General features: G+C 47.2%; 1 long non-coding RNA gene and 1 other non-coding gene across 2 annotated transcripts; both read left to right on the top strand.

The window, feature by feature from the left end:
- Positions 1-4,405: 4,405 nt before the first annotated feature.
- Positions 4,406-15,139, top strand: LOC125759808 (uncharacterized). The gene is made up of 3 exons (XR_007417499.1): positions 4,406-4,510; positions 10,013-10,106; positions 15,100-15,139. It is a non-coding gene; the product is annotated as an uncharacterized LOC125759808 (long non-coding RNA).
- A 1,300-nt stretch (positions 15,140-16,439) lies between these two features.
- Trnat-agu (transfer RNA threonine (anticodon AGU)) lies at positions 16,440-16,511 on the top strand. Its single transcript has one exon. It is a non-coding gene; the product is annotated as a tRNA-Thr (tRNA).

Here is a 16,511-nt window from a genome sequence, read left to right as displayed (position 1 = left end):
ACTCAGTTGCCACACACTTCACTTGCATATCACCCATCTGATTGCTCGTGTCTACGTTTACATTTTTGTGGTTGCACTTTCCCTAATTCTTCCCAATCTAGGGCCCTGAAAGAGTTAATGGAGAGTATCTCAGTAACCTGCGCTTCGCTGATGACATTGCATTGATGAGTAACGCGGGAGACGAATTACAGCTCATGATTACTGAACTGGATACGGAAAGTAGAAGAGTAGGTCTGAAAATTAATATGCATAAAACTAAAGTAATGTGGAACAATCTTGGCAGAGAACAGCGCTTCGCGATAGGTGGCGAGACGCTGGAAGTTGTAAGGAGTACGTCTACTTAGGACAGGTAGTAACCGCGGAGCCGAACCATGAGAGTGAATAACTAGAAGAATAAGGATGGGATGGGGCTCATTCGGCAAGCATTATCAAATCATGAATGGTAGTATACCACTATCTCTCAAGAGGAAGGTATATAACAGCTGCATCTTACCGGTACTTACCTACGGAGCAGAAACCTGGAGACTTACAAAGAGGGTTCAACTTAAATTGAGGACGACGCAGCGAGCGATGGAAAGGAAATGATAGGTGTACCTTAAGAGACAGGAAGAGAGCAGAGTGGGTCAGGGAACAAACGGGGGTTAAGGATATCATAGTTGAAATTAAGAAGAAGAAATGGATATGGGCCGGCCACGTAGCACGTCGGCAGGATAACCGGTGGTCATTAAGGGTAACTGACTGGATTCCAAGAGAGGGCAAACGCGTGAGGGGAAGACAGAAAATTAGGTGGGTAGATGAGATTAAGAAGTTTGCAGGTATAACGTGGCAACAGAAAGCACAGGACCGGGTTGATTGGCGGAACATGGGAGAGGCCTTTGCCCTGCAGTGGGCGTAGACAGGCTGATGATGATGATGATGATGATGATGGTTGCACTTTGAGCCTGCTCAGACATCATGACTATAGTCCAGGTGCACATTTTATGTTGTGCTGGAACTCCATGTGCTGATGCGTGAATGACAGCAGTTGAAGTATGACTTGTTCGTGATGATTTTAATGGCTTCATGTTCTCTTACTACCATAGTTTTGGCAAGAGCCCACTCCCGTTCTTGTCTTCCTTTTATGTTTGCTTTTAGTTGCAGTGAAATGACGCTTTATGGCAGCACAGGGATGTGTACATGGTTTACGCTTCTTCCTTTGTTTTGGTTTCATGTGGGGGCCATCAGAATCTGACTAAAGCACTCTTTTACAGTTTTTTGTTATCTGTAGTAGGACGCCATCTGGAAATACAGTATGCAACTCATCAGCATAGACAACGAGGAGAAATCAGAATGGGGCTTTACCTAGTTACAAAAGGATGTATATAAATGAAGGTACAGAAGGAGGTCCCAGATCACGGAGATCTATTAGTTAGTGAATGAAAGGGATAACATTGACAGCAGGGTAAAAAACGTGTAAAATTCACAAAATAGTGCATGAACGAAATTTAATGTAAGCCAGTTCTGTGCAGTGAAAGCTGTCTTAGGCGACTGCATAAGGCCGAGTTTTTATTTGCAGATACAAAGGCATGGAAGCCTCAAAACTCTCCATTGTTCCAAAGCAGTTTTGATGTGTTGGCCGATGTGCACACGTCTCCCCCCGCCAGCGGGCTGGTGCACATTGACGCACACCTATGCAAGGCGTGGCCACAAAGACAGTGATGAAATTGCGTGCATATAGACAAAGGCGGGGCTCACTCACGGCCCCCCTCTCCCTTCACCGCAGTTTCACCGCAACCCCCCTCCCCCTTCCCCCCAATGGTCAAGTCGGAAAGAAAACAAGCTTTGCAGTGGACGCAACAATGAAAATTATGTGTGGATGTGCAGCTGTATTCACACAAGAGAGAAATCCACGGGCAGAGCTTAGTGACGTCAGCTGGTCCCCACTTACATGGACAAGGCAAACGGAGAGGGAGGCCAGTGTTACCAGACTACTGTAGACTGCAGTACAGCAGCTACTGCTGCTTAATTGTGCCTGTAATAGTCGGCAGCTTCCGTTCGCCCACTAGCCTTATGTGGGCGGTGTGAGCACTGGACAGGCCAAGCTACTAGTCGCGAAGACCCTTTGCATAGCGTGCGTGAAACGAGTGAGCCTAACTGATGGAGCGAAGCAAGGTTAAAAAAGACTGCACTGCGGAACCTAACACAGTAACAGAAACACACAAATAAAATTGCAGGAAACGCACACTTGTGCCTCTTTCGATGAAATTCAATATGCAACTTATATAAACCTCCAATATATCGCTGAAAGTATTGCAAAAAAAAAAAAACAGGGCCCCTTTACATATCGAGCTGTCATAGATTGCACTTCTAATTCCTCCTTATCAATCGAGTTGGGCGGATATCACGATGCGCATGCGTGTTCCAACACTGAGCGCAACACTCAATTATGTAGTAAGCCATGCTTGTGGTTTAGAAATTTCTTTATAGAAGTCCAACATTGCGCAGCCCTTGCCGACTGCGTAATCTGCATGCCTTTTTCGAGATATTTTCCCATCCCATATTTGTTTTCTTAACTGACATGGATTTAGAAAGAGCTTATAGTGCGAAACACAACTGTCAAGTTCACAAATGACCTTACATTCTAACTTGGAACAAAGCCTGCATATTGACTGCATTTTTTTTTTTTTGGTTTTTCGAGAAGCCTTTGATTGCGTAGCTCGCTGTCTACTAATTTCTAACCTATCTTCCTTGTGTGCAGGTTTGCCAATGCTGTTATGAATCTTAAACTTTCTTACCAGACAGTTGTTAATTCCAACCTTACGGTCACCAGATTTATCATTTGAGGCAACGGATGCTTTCATGCAGTCTATGGGTAGATCACAAATTATTCGTCTGTGCTGGGCCTTACTCAAAATAAAACTCTGCCACTTTTAATGGGGCGAAATCGTGACACGGACACCCAACGATTTGCGATTTTCAGGGAAAAATAGGAGTAAAGGATCTATTGTGCTTATACATACATGAGAAAAAAATATAGTAGTAATTTTTATTTGCACAATGCGGGAAGTTTACACTAAGTTGCGCAAAGCTTGGCATGGCGAAGCTGGTTGATCCTCAGCTTGTCGTGCTCTAGCACGGAAATCACAATGCTGGCGGCGATTGAATCCTGCGTGCTTGGCTGCAGAAGCGACAGCCGAGAGCGTCACCTCCGGAAAGCTTTTCCGGGGGTGACGCCAAGAGACGGCAACGGGCAGATCCTGAATACGCGCAAAGCTTGCCACTCTGAATGTGTTCAAATCGCTGTCCCTGAGCCACGGGGTAAAAAACTGGTGTTCATACTTGTGAACATTGTCAATCAAAAAGCAAATATTACGCATATCTTAGGCGCAACATCAATACGCAAGTATTAGGTGATGTGTTCCTTTACTAGAAAATACATAGATATGTAATTCTAGAGACCCTAGTGTTTCTTAGGCTGTGCTGAAAATGCGACGCGATGCACGAAAAAGCCCTCTGCCGACGATATGGTGCTGCCACCTGACAGTGGCCCTGGGTTCTGCACAAGCTCATGTTTCGCTGCCAGCCAATGCCAGCCAGATGCGGCCGGTTCAACATAGAGGAGGCGCTGTCTGAGGCAATTGGCAAAACATAAACGGCCGCTTGATGAAATACAACCCACTCTACAAGACAACGCAGGGAAAAGACCGACGACCAAATTGCAACGGAGAAACGCCGGCGTGCTGACGCCCGTCTCAAGCGTGCCCAAGAAACGTCCGAGCGGATGAGACGAGGACTCGGGTAGTACGGCCAGCAGAAGACTATCGTCTTTCGTCTACATTTGCAGCGAAGCACGCAAATACGCGGCCAATTTTTTTCTTTTGCCTTTTCACGAACTTGGTTCAACTAGGACATCGACGTACTAAGGTACTAATTTAAAATACGCCTAGAAGAACCGAATTCTTCGTTCCCGCGTATTCGAATAGCAGCTCTGAGGCTCAAAAAAATAAAATAAAAGCAAGAAAGAAATTCGAGAGCGGCTACCCACGTGTTTACAAAGCGATGGCGCGTCCTATCGTTTTTTTTTTTTTAATGCGTGGGCGTAGCTCGCGCTGGACAACACAGGAAGGTTGTCGCGCCGGTGACGTCAGTTCGCGGCTGGCCGTCTGTATGTGCGTGACTTTGCGTCTGTCACCGACAGAAGGCGTTTCAAGCCAGTTAACGCTAGTGTGCCTCGATGTGTGCGACAAAACGCGCGACAAAACGCGCATCAAGGCACCCTAGTTAACGCCAGTTCCGTTTGACGGGCGGGGCGGTTCTTCGTAAAGTCCCTAGATTTTTTCCTGAAAATCTAGGGACTTGAGTTCGTCATGGATCGCTTAACGCGATCGCATGCCCGCACTTTTGACTTAGCAGTATATGAAATACCGTGCCACGTTTGGCGTAACGAGGGCAGTTCGCAGTCCTGCGTGCATTTCGAAGCGAAGTACAGCCAGAGAAACAGACAACGCGCTCCCGAACGGGCTTCGAAAAGGTAACGTGTGCATTTCCTGATTTCTTTCCATGGAAGCCATGGATAGTCTCCAGTGCCAGGACGGCATTAAAGTGTTCTAGATGGATAAGTGAAAAAAATGCAAGGAGTATGCACTGTTTTAAAAAGTAGGAATTTGCTCCGACAAAAACTTACCTTAAAATTCAGACGTTTCGGAATCCCACACAGTGTCGATGCCACTACGCATGTGCAAGACCCAAACAGCGTTTGGGTTTTTCGTTGAGGACGCTATTTCTCGAATTTAGCGGGAGCCCCAAAGGCTTTTCGTCAAACAAACGTGACAGCGCCCACTGAAGCGACGGCTCTTGGCCAAGACTAGAGTGACCTAGAATAGAGAGTGTCCAAAGCGCCGCAGATCCTATTCGAAGACTCAGCTCCTGCCGGATTCAAAGCGAGCACCCGCAAAGGCTTTGGGGCCCCTATTCGAAAACTCCCTCATGACGATAGGCGTTGAGGTGCTTCCATTCCCTTCCCTGACGACGAAGTCGGTGGAGGTCCGGAACGTCGGGGATTCCATTATAAATTTTAGTCCCAGTTTTTCGTGGTCCTTAATTTGACCCCACAAGCAGGCAGATATATCTCCCGAATGTTTACCTACGAGTAGCGTTTTCAAGAAGCGCCTTCAGTTTCAACGAACTCCGTTTCGAGTCACTTTTACGGGCTAGCTTCCTTGAATGAAATGTTTTCTTTTAGCTTGACAGTGATTATATCCTCCTCTCTTTTCCAGTTGGTACAGGAACGCGAGTAGGCTGCGTGGTTTATTTACATTTATTAGAGAGGGTCTCCACATCTTGCGCAAGTTTCTTGACCACGGCAGCTCTGCGAGCCGTGGCCAAATTGCTGACATTTGTAGATCGTCTAGCATTGGGGATGCGGATTGGGTATTGGGGGGACGCTGGATGCGAAAGTTTATAAGAGATACTTGGTAGGTATTTGTTGTCGCGTCTGATGATGATCCGTTTCACATCGGTGACATATTTTGCTCTTCCCACCCTTCTAGAAGTTCTTGTTCGGACAGTTCAAGGAGGTCTTCTTCTGAGACGACTACGCGTGTGGTATTCATTGATCGGTGAGGTGAAACAGCTATTGGAATGTTGCCAAATGTTTCTAGACTGCCAAGTTTGTCATAGTGGTGTTTTTTTAGGTAGCTCAAGCAGAAGGTCACCGTCATCTTGGGCCCTAAGACTTCGGTCAGAGACTTTGCCACAACAAATGATAAAATCTATCTGGCTTGTTTGTCTGGAGTTTCACTATGAATGCCACGGAATTTTGGAAAGGATAGTCCGGGTTGGCTGAAAGTTCTTCGGTGCGTACCCTTTTGTGAGGCAGTAGGCGGGGAAATGGTGTTCCCATGATAGTTTTGTTTGTTTCGGCAGCAATGGCGGCCACCCACCATGGAGTCCAACTATCGGGGACGCTGAAGCACTTAAACAGACAGGGTGTTTTAACGCGATAGCGAGCTCGTGTCGCAGAAATTCCGGTGTCGGCGTCGCTAACGACGCTTGTGAGCGAAAAATCGAGAAAGATGCAAATAAAATAAAACAATAAAAATCTTCGGTCCCATTGAGGATTGAACCTGGGTCGTTTGCGTGGCAAGCAGATGTCCTACCACAAAGCCACGATGTTACTTGCAGCGGCCTCGGAAAAAAACACTACATTTATAAATGCCATGTAGTGGAAGGAGAGAACGCATTTTGTTCGGCAGGTGTCACGACGAAAATGAGCCCATTCGGCGAGGCCATCAAACTACGTTTTTTGCGCGACGAAAAAGGCCGGGATAGTGCAGCCATCGCCGCTAAAAACACACACGAACTTTCAAACAGCTCTAAAAATGGACAACTATGTCCATCTAGCGAAAAACATATCAAGCCAACGCCTACTTTCTAGAGGAGGCGTTGATCAAACAAGGAGGAGGAATAAACTTTATTGACAATAGGCAATTTTAGAATAGCGTACGCTGAGTTAGCGTTTGCAGCCTGCTATTTCCGTCACTTAACGGGAGCCCGCAAGCAGTTAGCGTACGACGCATGCGCAGTTGCGCGAAAAGCCAACGCAAAGCTTTGCGTACGCTATTCTAAAACTGCCTATTAAACGGGAGTGGAAACAGCAAACGCTAGATAATGTGCTGCCATCTGTGAGGCATTCTGAGAAATATGTCTCGACTCGATCTTGCACAGGGAAGTGCTTTAGATCGAAAACCTGTACCATTACTCTAGATACATCGCGCGCGCGTGTGTGTGTGTCTATATGCGTGTGTATGTAACAATACACATTAGTAAGTATGCCCTTAGTGGTTGAAGTGCACACTAGGGGCCGGATTTCGCTATCGCGTTCAACTCTTAAAGGCGAAGCTTAAGGGTCCCCCAATTTTTTTTTTTTTTTTGACAATACAGATTTTTTATAAAAAGTGTATGATCGATAGTCAGGCTCCTGTCGTTTTCGCACATGAACTCTATGTCCAGGCGGAAATACTTTGCCGCAGTTAAAATTACTGTTACGGCTAATTAACAAAAACTGGTTAATTAACTTTCTAATTATTGACTTGAAGGCAGGTGTTTATATTACAAAGTTGTAGTGCGTGCGAATTTATGACAGACTTGTTTTATAGAAATCACTGAAGTTGCACGTAATTCGAGATATTCATCATCGAATTTGTAGTGCGCGCGCGCGTATCTCACAGGAGTACGGCCACTAGCGTGGGTTCGGACTTAGCGAGCCACAGGGCCGCGTCTGCCGTCGCCGCGCGTGAACTAGCGCGCCGCTGCACACGTACGTTCGAGCGCAAACAAGGCGCCGAGCGTAGCGCGGCAAGTACACAGTACTGCTCTCGAAATCCGCAACACTTTATTGCCTGCGGCAACACCACAAAACGCAGTACAACGCCCGCTCCCAAAGGCGGCGGGAGAAGCAAAACAGGCTTAAACAGTACAACACAAAGGGTGCCGCTGGCACGTCCCCGCGGGCAAAAGGGCTCACGGCGACACGCCGCTGAAGGAAACGGCCCCTCGCGACTATGCTGCGTGCTCTCACGATCAGCGACCAAAACAGGGCCCGATCGCTCGAGCAAGGGCAAACTCCGCTCGCGTTGGCTTCGATAGGTACGGTTTCGGCGTAGTATGACCACGCACGAATGCACCGCACCGCTCTTCGGCCTAGCGTTCGGAAAGGACAACGTAAGGTAAGCGCTCGCCGCTGGCGCAAGGCACCGTTAGCGAAGTCCGCCCGAGCGAGCCAAAACAAAGGAGCCGACGGACGGGAAAGAAAATGCGTGCTTACTCTACGAGGTCCAGACCGCGCCGGGGTGAGGAGGGTTAACGTCACCCCCGCTCGCCCAGCGCCGTAGGACGGCGGAGGCATAGAGTTAATATACTGACTCTAGAGGAAAAGCTCCCCATAGGGCCCATGCATTGAAACCTATAACCGCATGGGTTCCGCCATGATGGAACAAAACGATCGTTGCCAGGGTTGCCAGACCCTGAGACGCTCGCTATATTTGACGGTGGTAATCAGTTTTAATCTACCAACCTAAGCCAGCTACGCGCTGTTCAGATATCCATAGTTCAGAGAACATCAGCTGTGTTTTGATTTTTTGGCCATGTCAAAGTAATGGTGCTTTTATGTTCCTGAGACGCTCCTGTTACGGGCCCGATAGCAGAAATACTCGGCAAATTGGAGAATAATTTTAAATAAGCAAAAAAGCGCAACACCGAAACCGAAATTCAACCGAGTGTACTGTCTACGTATGACGTAGACGTTGTTACGAACGAACCGGAAGTCGGGCAAGGCATGCCGGTCACGCCGGCGCGGAGTATGAAAACTGTGACAGCCGGGACGACCAGCGAAGCACCGGCCAAACCAACGCTGTCTGTCGCCTTGTGCACAGCAGACGCTCGCTGTAGCGGCCGAAGCGCCGAAGTTAGCGGTGCCCTCAGCTGCGTCACTTCCGCCGCCTTGCCAACACTGACGTCACAGACGCAATGTTGCCAATAATTGTGGGAAGCCAGGATGGCGTTTGCAGATCTTTAAAATTCATTTGCAAACAATCTGTGCATGTCTCAAGCCTGTAATTTGGCATAAATGACGGAAACGCGCAAAGGAACGTACCCAGCGAATTTCATTGAGATCCATCGACCTCGAAAAATCGCCGGAGTTGGCCTTTAAAAGGGGTACTGACACAAAAATTTTGGCCTCGCGTTTTTTTGCTGCAATGTGTTGCTAGGGGCCTGTTAGTCATAACACGGCACATCGTTCGCTGCAGCGCGCGATAGATAATTAACTGCAGGCTCCTCATTACCGACCAGTGTCAATTTCGGTTTCAAAAACGACAAGCCTCCGGGTGCAACTATCACCACCTAGCGGGTGCAGCGCTTGATCACGTCAGCACACAGAACTGTGACGCACTTCCCACGGTTCGCGAGCAACCGCCGAGAAATAGAGCAAACGCGCGAAAAAAATGGCGGCTATGACGTCATCATAACCTGCTGCAGCGTGGTCACGTGAGGAAAGCAGGGGGTCCCCAAGGTAGAGCACTGCACGGGCTCGGGCCTACCCGAAAACCCGAGCCCGGCCCGGCCCGTGGGCCGGGCCGGGCCGGGTAAAGCAGTTTTCACGGCGGGCCCGGGCCGGGCTCGGGCTTGGAGCTCCGGGCTCAGGGCCGGGCCCGGGTTTTAGGTGGCGGGCTCGGGTCGGGCCGGGCTTGGACTTTGCTCAGTTCTTAAGGGGGCACTAAAGTGAAGCACTGAATTGGTTTAAGCAGATAAAGTGTACTCTGAGAACTCGAATGTAATTAATTTCATCATCACAAGTTTATTTATAGCGGAGAAAATCTAGACCAAAGTTCCGTTTTATCTGCGTGGGACGTCACGGATTTCAAACTGTATTGGTCGTATTTTGGCGACATTCGCTCAACTAAATTTTCTGAAACGTGGTATATTAAGTCTACGGCCGCCTCTGAGGTCAATGTACTTCATTTTTACCGATTAGGAACTACATAGGCCCCAGTGGACGCCGTTGGAATCTGTGATGTCACGGCGCTTGCTGCGTGAATTTCAAAGTAGCGTCGCTACCCGCATTTTCTTTTTGCGGGTTTTCTCGCTTACCAAGAGTCTTGTCGCGGCGAGCGTGGTCATTTTGGAATTTTAAAAGGGTAATTTTCTTATAATAATAAACTCGTTGTTCTCTTTAGTCTCCCTCAGTGGCGTAGCAATTGAGGTGGAACAGCGGGCCCGTGCCCCCCCCCCCTCCCCCCGATTTTTTTTTTTTTGCCATGGCATACAGAGCAAAAAATGAGATTCGACCACATCTGCCTGTCCGGGGCCGGGCAGGCAGATGTGGCGGCACCACTTCAGATCAAGGAGGTGCCGCCACCCGAAAAAAATTTCTGCCTACGTCCCTGGTGTCTTTTTAAGTGTGTTACACATACGTTGTGCATATATATGTTCCACATTTTATCTAAAAAAAAACACTTTTTTTTATCTGGGGCAGGCTATTTGGAGAAGTTTTATGAGGGTCAAGTACTGAACTACTTTTGCTTCTTGCATAAAGGCTACCTCATTTATCTGAAACGGGCGAGTTTAAAGTAAGTAGACCAGTTGCTTACATAGTTAACATACCACTATTCGGTGGTTTATTAACTGCATTCGCTATTATTTTATATGCCCATTGTAATTTTGTAATCGCAGTAATAAATGTAATATAATAAGTTTATACCTCTAGCTTATATTCTCAAGAACGATCACAGAGCTCCAAAGCGGGGAAACGTTCTTGAAAGTTCCAGCCTTTCACTAAAACGCATTGAAGGACTGCGCGGGGTATACCGTTACATAGAATCCCTATAAACACACATCTTTTTCCGTCACGGCTCCCAGTGGTCATGTGACGCGAGATGGACATGCACAGCCTGCTTTGTGTGCCCACATTGTTAACGTCTGAGCTTTCGTCTAGTTATGCTATATCAGGGTTATCGAACTCACCTCAGCTAACGGGCCGCATTCACGAAAATTTACTCCAACAAGGGGACAGTGACTAAGGTGGCAGCGAGGATCAGGGAGGGGGCGGTTAGGTTGTACAAAATGTCAGCTCACGTTGCCATTTGAAAGAACACATTTCCCATACCTCATATGTGGGTCATTTCTGTAGGGGATTTGGCGGCAGGATTCCAACAACATATCGATCCCTATCTCCAAGATGACTAAATTGTTTCACGGTTATGCATCAATACATGGTAACTGCAGGGGGTGCCTCACGAAAAAAATGCTTTCGATCTGTCATGTCGATGTGCGGGCCGCGGGCCGCTAGCGAGAGATCCACGGGCCGCGTGCATGCCGAGGGCCTCGTGTTTGAAACCCCTGCACTATATAGTGCGAGAGCTACATGATACTGCCGCAACAGCGTTGGAATGTGCAGGAATAGCATAGGTCCACCGTACCGGGTGATGTCCCCCTTACGTCGAACCATATGGATCCAATGAGTAAACGTCGAGAAGCTTATTCGCGCATTTATAACCAAACTGGAACAAACCCCGAAATTAGACTGAAATCGCTTCGTCCACCTCCTGCCAGTCGTACCCGCGTAGCGCAATGACCACCTTCTACCGGTACAGCACCGTTAGGAAGGCATACACCATTATAATATGGAAAAAAAGAGCACGGTACAAACCGGGCATAACACACACTGCTGAAAACTGCAAGGAGAAGCCCCCAAAGAGGCGTTTTACAGATGATATTGAAGAGTGGCACGATGTTCGGGAATGAGAGAAATGAAAGGATGAGGTACAGCTGCTATGTTCATTCTGCAGAGGTCCACAAATAAATTCTAAACTTGCTCGAGTGGTGGAAGATAAGAACAACGACTGTTGACTCCTTCACAATACGCAAGGCAGATGTGCGCTCCTGCGGCTAGCGCAAGCAGCGCAAGAAACTTTAGCGCGGCTGGATATGGGGTGCAGCAGCGCATGCATGGCGTGCTTCAAGCCGGAATCTCTTCATAATATGATTTCTGGGACAATCGGATGTGAAAAAAATATATATATAAACTATGCCACAAAAACTGTACTAGCAGTGGTGTGATATATATGAAAAGTGTGCTTTGACAAATAATTTTTTTCTTCGTTTGGGCTGCTTATATACGTATTTCAAACAGTACACGCGGTGCACACGATTCGTCATAATTTTTATCTAGGTTAGTCTATTTACATCGAAGGTAATAAATATGGCTTTATTTTCTCGACCTATTTCTCTTGCTGCGGCAAGGCGCTACTATGCTGAAGACAGGGGCTACTTATTCCAGAAGGGTGCACAATTTACTTTGTCGTTAGAGCATGTTTTAATTTTCAATGCAGAGTGCAATAAAAACGAAGTGAAGAGAGCGTAGTGTTCTCTGTCTGCATTGTTTTTATTGCGCTCCCTATCAAAACCTAACCCATGCTGTAAATCACTTTCCTTACTACAATATCTGCTACAAAACGCTCTTGATGCTCTCCATTGTATTTGCAGAAAAAATACCCCCGCTCAACTACATGTTTCCACCGTGAGCCCTTTTTTACAAGAAGTTACCGTAGGTTAAAGCATAATTGTTAGCGAAGCATGCACCAACAAAGCGTAGACATTTGCCCCTTAAAACACCTCGCTGTCGATTCCATGTACGGGCAACACCGCCTAGAATATTGGCTCGGGCCCCTGTCGGGCCCGATCTGTGGTCGGGCCGGGCCGGGCCGGGTAAGCGAAATATTTTCTCGGGTTCGGGCCGGGCCCGGGTCTCGGTTTGAGTCACCGGGCCGGGCCCGGGCGGGTAAATTTCAACGAGTTCCGGGTCCGGGCCGGGCCCGGGTCGAGAATCACGGCCCGTGCAGTGCTCTACCCCAAGGGTCCCCTTTGAGGGTGTCAGTAGCGCGAGGATGTCGATCGCTCACGCAAACTTCAAGATTCATTTAAAATAACTTCCAAGCTATATTCGCTGTTGATATTTTGCGGATGATATACGCATGTTCACCGGAATCGATCCCGCAGGCTATCTCGGCCGCGAAATATTGTGTCAGTACCACTTTAAGCTAATGTTACACGCGTCAAAAGTGCGACCTCCAGTCATTGCTGTCAATTAGTAACGTAAGGCTGTGCAAACATGCACGTAGAGAGGTCATTAAGGCGAAAGCCTTAGATGCCTCATCAAACGTGAAATATGATCGACCGCCTGCGTCGGCGGCGTGAACTCGAGTGATGCAAAAAATCATCATGTGAGGACGGCACCATATGACGTCACAGATAGCCAAAAGTTGTGAATAATGGCGTCATGATGACGTCATTACACGACATCGTCGCTTTGCACTGCCTTCATGATCGGTCCACCGATCACAGAGGCAGTGCACCACGTTTGGTCCAGAAAGCTTTCGGAGGGAGCGCGGGAGGAACAATACATCGACTGAAGAAAAAGGAGAAGATGGCTTTCGCCTTCGAGTCGCCTTAGGCAAGTGCATAAGGGACCCTGTGAGCTCTTGTTTTCAAGATCAACTGCGAGTCATGACTTTAATTGACTTCACCATTTCAACGGTGGAAAACAAAAGCATGCCTTGATTGCGGATGCAAACTCCCCCATGTTATTCAATCGTATGCTGCTCTCAGTTTCGCATACTTTCGCGAAAGGGACTCTTTTGCGAAATGTTTAGCTGTATCGTGCTCAGTCTTGGGCAGTAACTAGTTACTAGTAACGCGTTACCGGTAACCAGTTACTTTTTTCAGTAACTTGTAACTGTAACTAGTTACTTTTAAGTTAGAGGAACTTGTAACTGTAACACTGTTACTTTTTTGCGCAGTAACTGTAACGGGAAATAGCGTTACAGTTACTTTCCCATATCCTCTCCACCTTTCACCTTTCCACAGCACCGCTCCCCTCGCAGTTTGGGAGGGGAGGTCGCTAAGTTCAGGTCCGTTTTTTTTTTCGACATATATATCCTTTTGTTCACTTGAGCTGCTAGCTCTGCTCTTGGTGTACCGGTGAATCATTAGGACGCCAAGTTTAGTCTCCTTGGTCCGAAGCTCCGAGCTAATCGTGTTTCATAGGCAGCTAGAAAGCAGCAGAGCGCAAAACGGTTGAGAGTCAGAAATACCGTGAACTAGCGAATCATTTTTAAAACATCTTTGGAGTTTTTTCTCGCCACTCAACTTCGTTCGCGAGCCAGCGTCATCGCACTGTTTAGGTCAAAGCTATGTCCACTTGTCCAGCAGTGTCCAACAAGCCCCGTTTTAGAACGCGTTGCATCAGTTGCTTTAGCAATATCCCGTTTGTCGATTATTTTCTGCCCGTTTCGCCGATGTTAAGTCGCGTCGCGATCCCCGCATCGCGCTTGTAATTTTCACGAACACTTGTTCTAAGGAGAGCTTGCGCTCAGCGGACGCAGAGCCCCCCGACCAGGGTCTGATACACCTTGAACGTAGGCAATAGACACAATGGGCGTTGTCTTGACTCGTGACACACTCCCCGCTCTTTTTCGCATGCGCTTCTGCGTATCACTATAAACGTCCTAGGATAATGCTGTCGTTCCAGTGCATCAACTATGCTTTCCACTTCTAGTGTCCAAGGACGTTTATCATTTGCAAATATAGTCCATTTTCACCAGCGGTGCATGAACAAATAAATTGATGCAACAAAATGAGGCTTACACAAAGAAGGCTGGTGTTGGGCCATCTTTTTGGTTTCCTTCGTCTATGGTTTTACAACGCGCAATTTCGACTACCCGCGCATGCCGTCATATTTTTTCATTAAATAAATCCTATCATTTGGTTTGTGATCTATTACATATTCTATACAGTAACGGAAAAGTAACGACGTTACTTTTTCAGAGTAACTGTAACTGTAACAGGTTACTTTTGGAAACTCTGTAACTGTAACAGAGTTACTTTTTTGGCTTCGGTAACTGTAACTGTAACACTGTTACTTTTCACTGGTAACGTGCCCATGACTGATCGTGCTTGTCGGTAACGTTGAATGCGTAGTTGGAGAGAAGCGGCCTCAGGAAACGAACTGATATAAGGTTCATGAGCTTTAGCCTGTGCTCGTCGCTGTCATTGCCCTTACACTTAAGCAACACTGAAGAACAAAGAGCTGGGACCGCGTAGTCCACTAAGGTAGTCAGGGGCTTCTTCACTCCAGTTTAGAGCCACATTAGGGGAAACGAAGGTGTCGCAATGGTCTGGCGCCTCACTACTCGTGATGGGAAAATCAACAGCGGCGTTCGCCCTGTCAACGAGGCAGTCGGTCCTACATTTCCTTTGGTTGGACAAGACGACATAGGAAAAGAGGTGAGTGGCACCCACGCAAAGGAGGCTAAATCAATTTCGTTTGTTGTTCACATCATCTTGTGCTGCAAGTTTGTCGCCAAGTGACGTGTTAAAAAAGCTATGTGCAAGGTGTGTTCTACACGATAACGGCTAAAAACTTGGTTCCTTACCGTGCCTGTTTGCATTTGTTGTTTTGTTGACAGCCTTCATTATGTCTGTGTGAACCACTTATTGTGCAGGTTTTGCAAACTCTTACTACAATTTCATTTTGTCATCATAATATCACGTTCTGCTTTTCAGATATCATTTTTCATGGCTGCTCACGCTGAACAGGAGCGACAACATAGCAAGTCACAAGTCTGGTGCCTCCAGCCGGCACTTTTCGATTTATTCATAATCATTAGGAATAAATATGGAAACATGATGCCGATTTCTGCAGTTTATTTTGCAATGACACTTTGCACATCACAGTCACACATTTTAGTTCGCTATACTCATACATGCATGTAAATGAAAAATACCTTAACTTCTTAACTGGAAATCACAGACCATCTTTTTTGCGCTTTGTATATCACTTTGCTGGAAAAGGTGTGTTGTTTTGATGAGTTTCATTAAAATAATGCTAAAATAGAACTATTCTTATTTTCCAGTCGCTGGACACAACGGCAAGTATTATTGGACTCGCTTAAAATGAATGCTTCACTATTTCCAACAGTATAGTTGCGCAAAAGTAGAGCAAGGGTAAATTAAGTAACTTAAAATAGTTGCGGAGTCGCTTGACGCTTCGGTGTGGGTCATTTGACCCACGTATAATGTTACCGGCAGGAGTCGTCTGACTCCCTAAGAAGTGGTAATGCGATCCTTCGGTTAAGGGTCCTTCCGTTCTTCCTAAGAGGGTCAGGGTACTCTCCTGGAGCGCGCCGACTCTGACCCACCAAGAGAGTCACCGTGCCGAGAGTGGTATACGTGGCAAGTCAGAACTCTCCGAAAGGAGTCACACATACTCCTTTTTTTCTTAGAGTGCACTCGCTAAGAAGTTGGTACGCCACTAAGCAGTACAAAGTATGGCTATACTTGACTAGACATGTCAGGTGACTAGTACTTATTACGTGATGTTGTGGTTTTAGTCACGTGACTAGCTGTTACGTGGCTTTGACGGGAACATAACGTGACTAGCTATTACGCGATGTTACATGATTCTAGTCACAATATTAATGAGAACTAACAGACAATAATCCCAAGGAAAGTATACGGGATGTTATTTGTAGTAATTAGGATATAAATCTGAAAAAAGTAAAGTGGACGAAAAGATGATTTGCCGCCCGCAGGGAGCGAACCTGCGACCTTTGAATAATGCGTCCGATGCTCTACCACTGAGCTACGGCGGCGGTCATCCTCCCGTCCACTTTATGGGGTATATATGTCCATTTACGCCTAGGAGTGTTAGTCAGCGCCGATCGCGGCCATGGCGGCGAGTGTGGAACACTTTTTTTTTCCTGCCTGCTGGCCTCACGTAGCACGCGATCGTTTTACGAGCTGGCAGCTGACCAATAATCTCTCGCATACTACCTGAAGGCATTAAGTCTGCCAAAACGAGACCCTCGCTATATATACCCCATAAAGTGGACCGGAGGATGACCGCCGCCGTAGCTCAGTGGTAGAGCATCGGACGAGTTATTCGAAGGTCGCAGGTTCGGTCCCTGCCGGCGGCA

The sequence above is a fragment of the Rhipicephalus sanguineus genome, chromosome 9 (genome assembly GCF_013339695.2).
Source record: "Rhipicephalus sanguineus isolate Rsan-2018 chromosome 9, BIME_Rsan_1.4, whole genome shotgun sequence".
Taxonomy (NCBI): Eukaryota; Metazoa; Arthropoda; class Arachnida; order Ixodida; family Ixodidae; genus Rhipicephalus; species Rhipicephalus sanguineus.
This window is presented reverse-complemented; position numbering and strand designations above follow the sequence as displayed.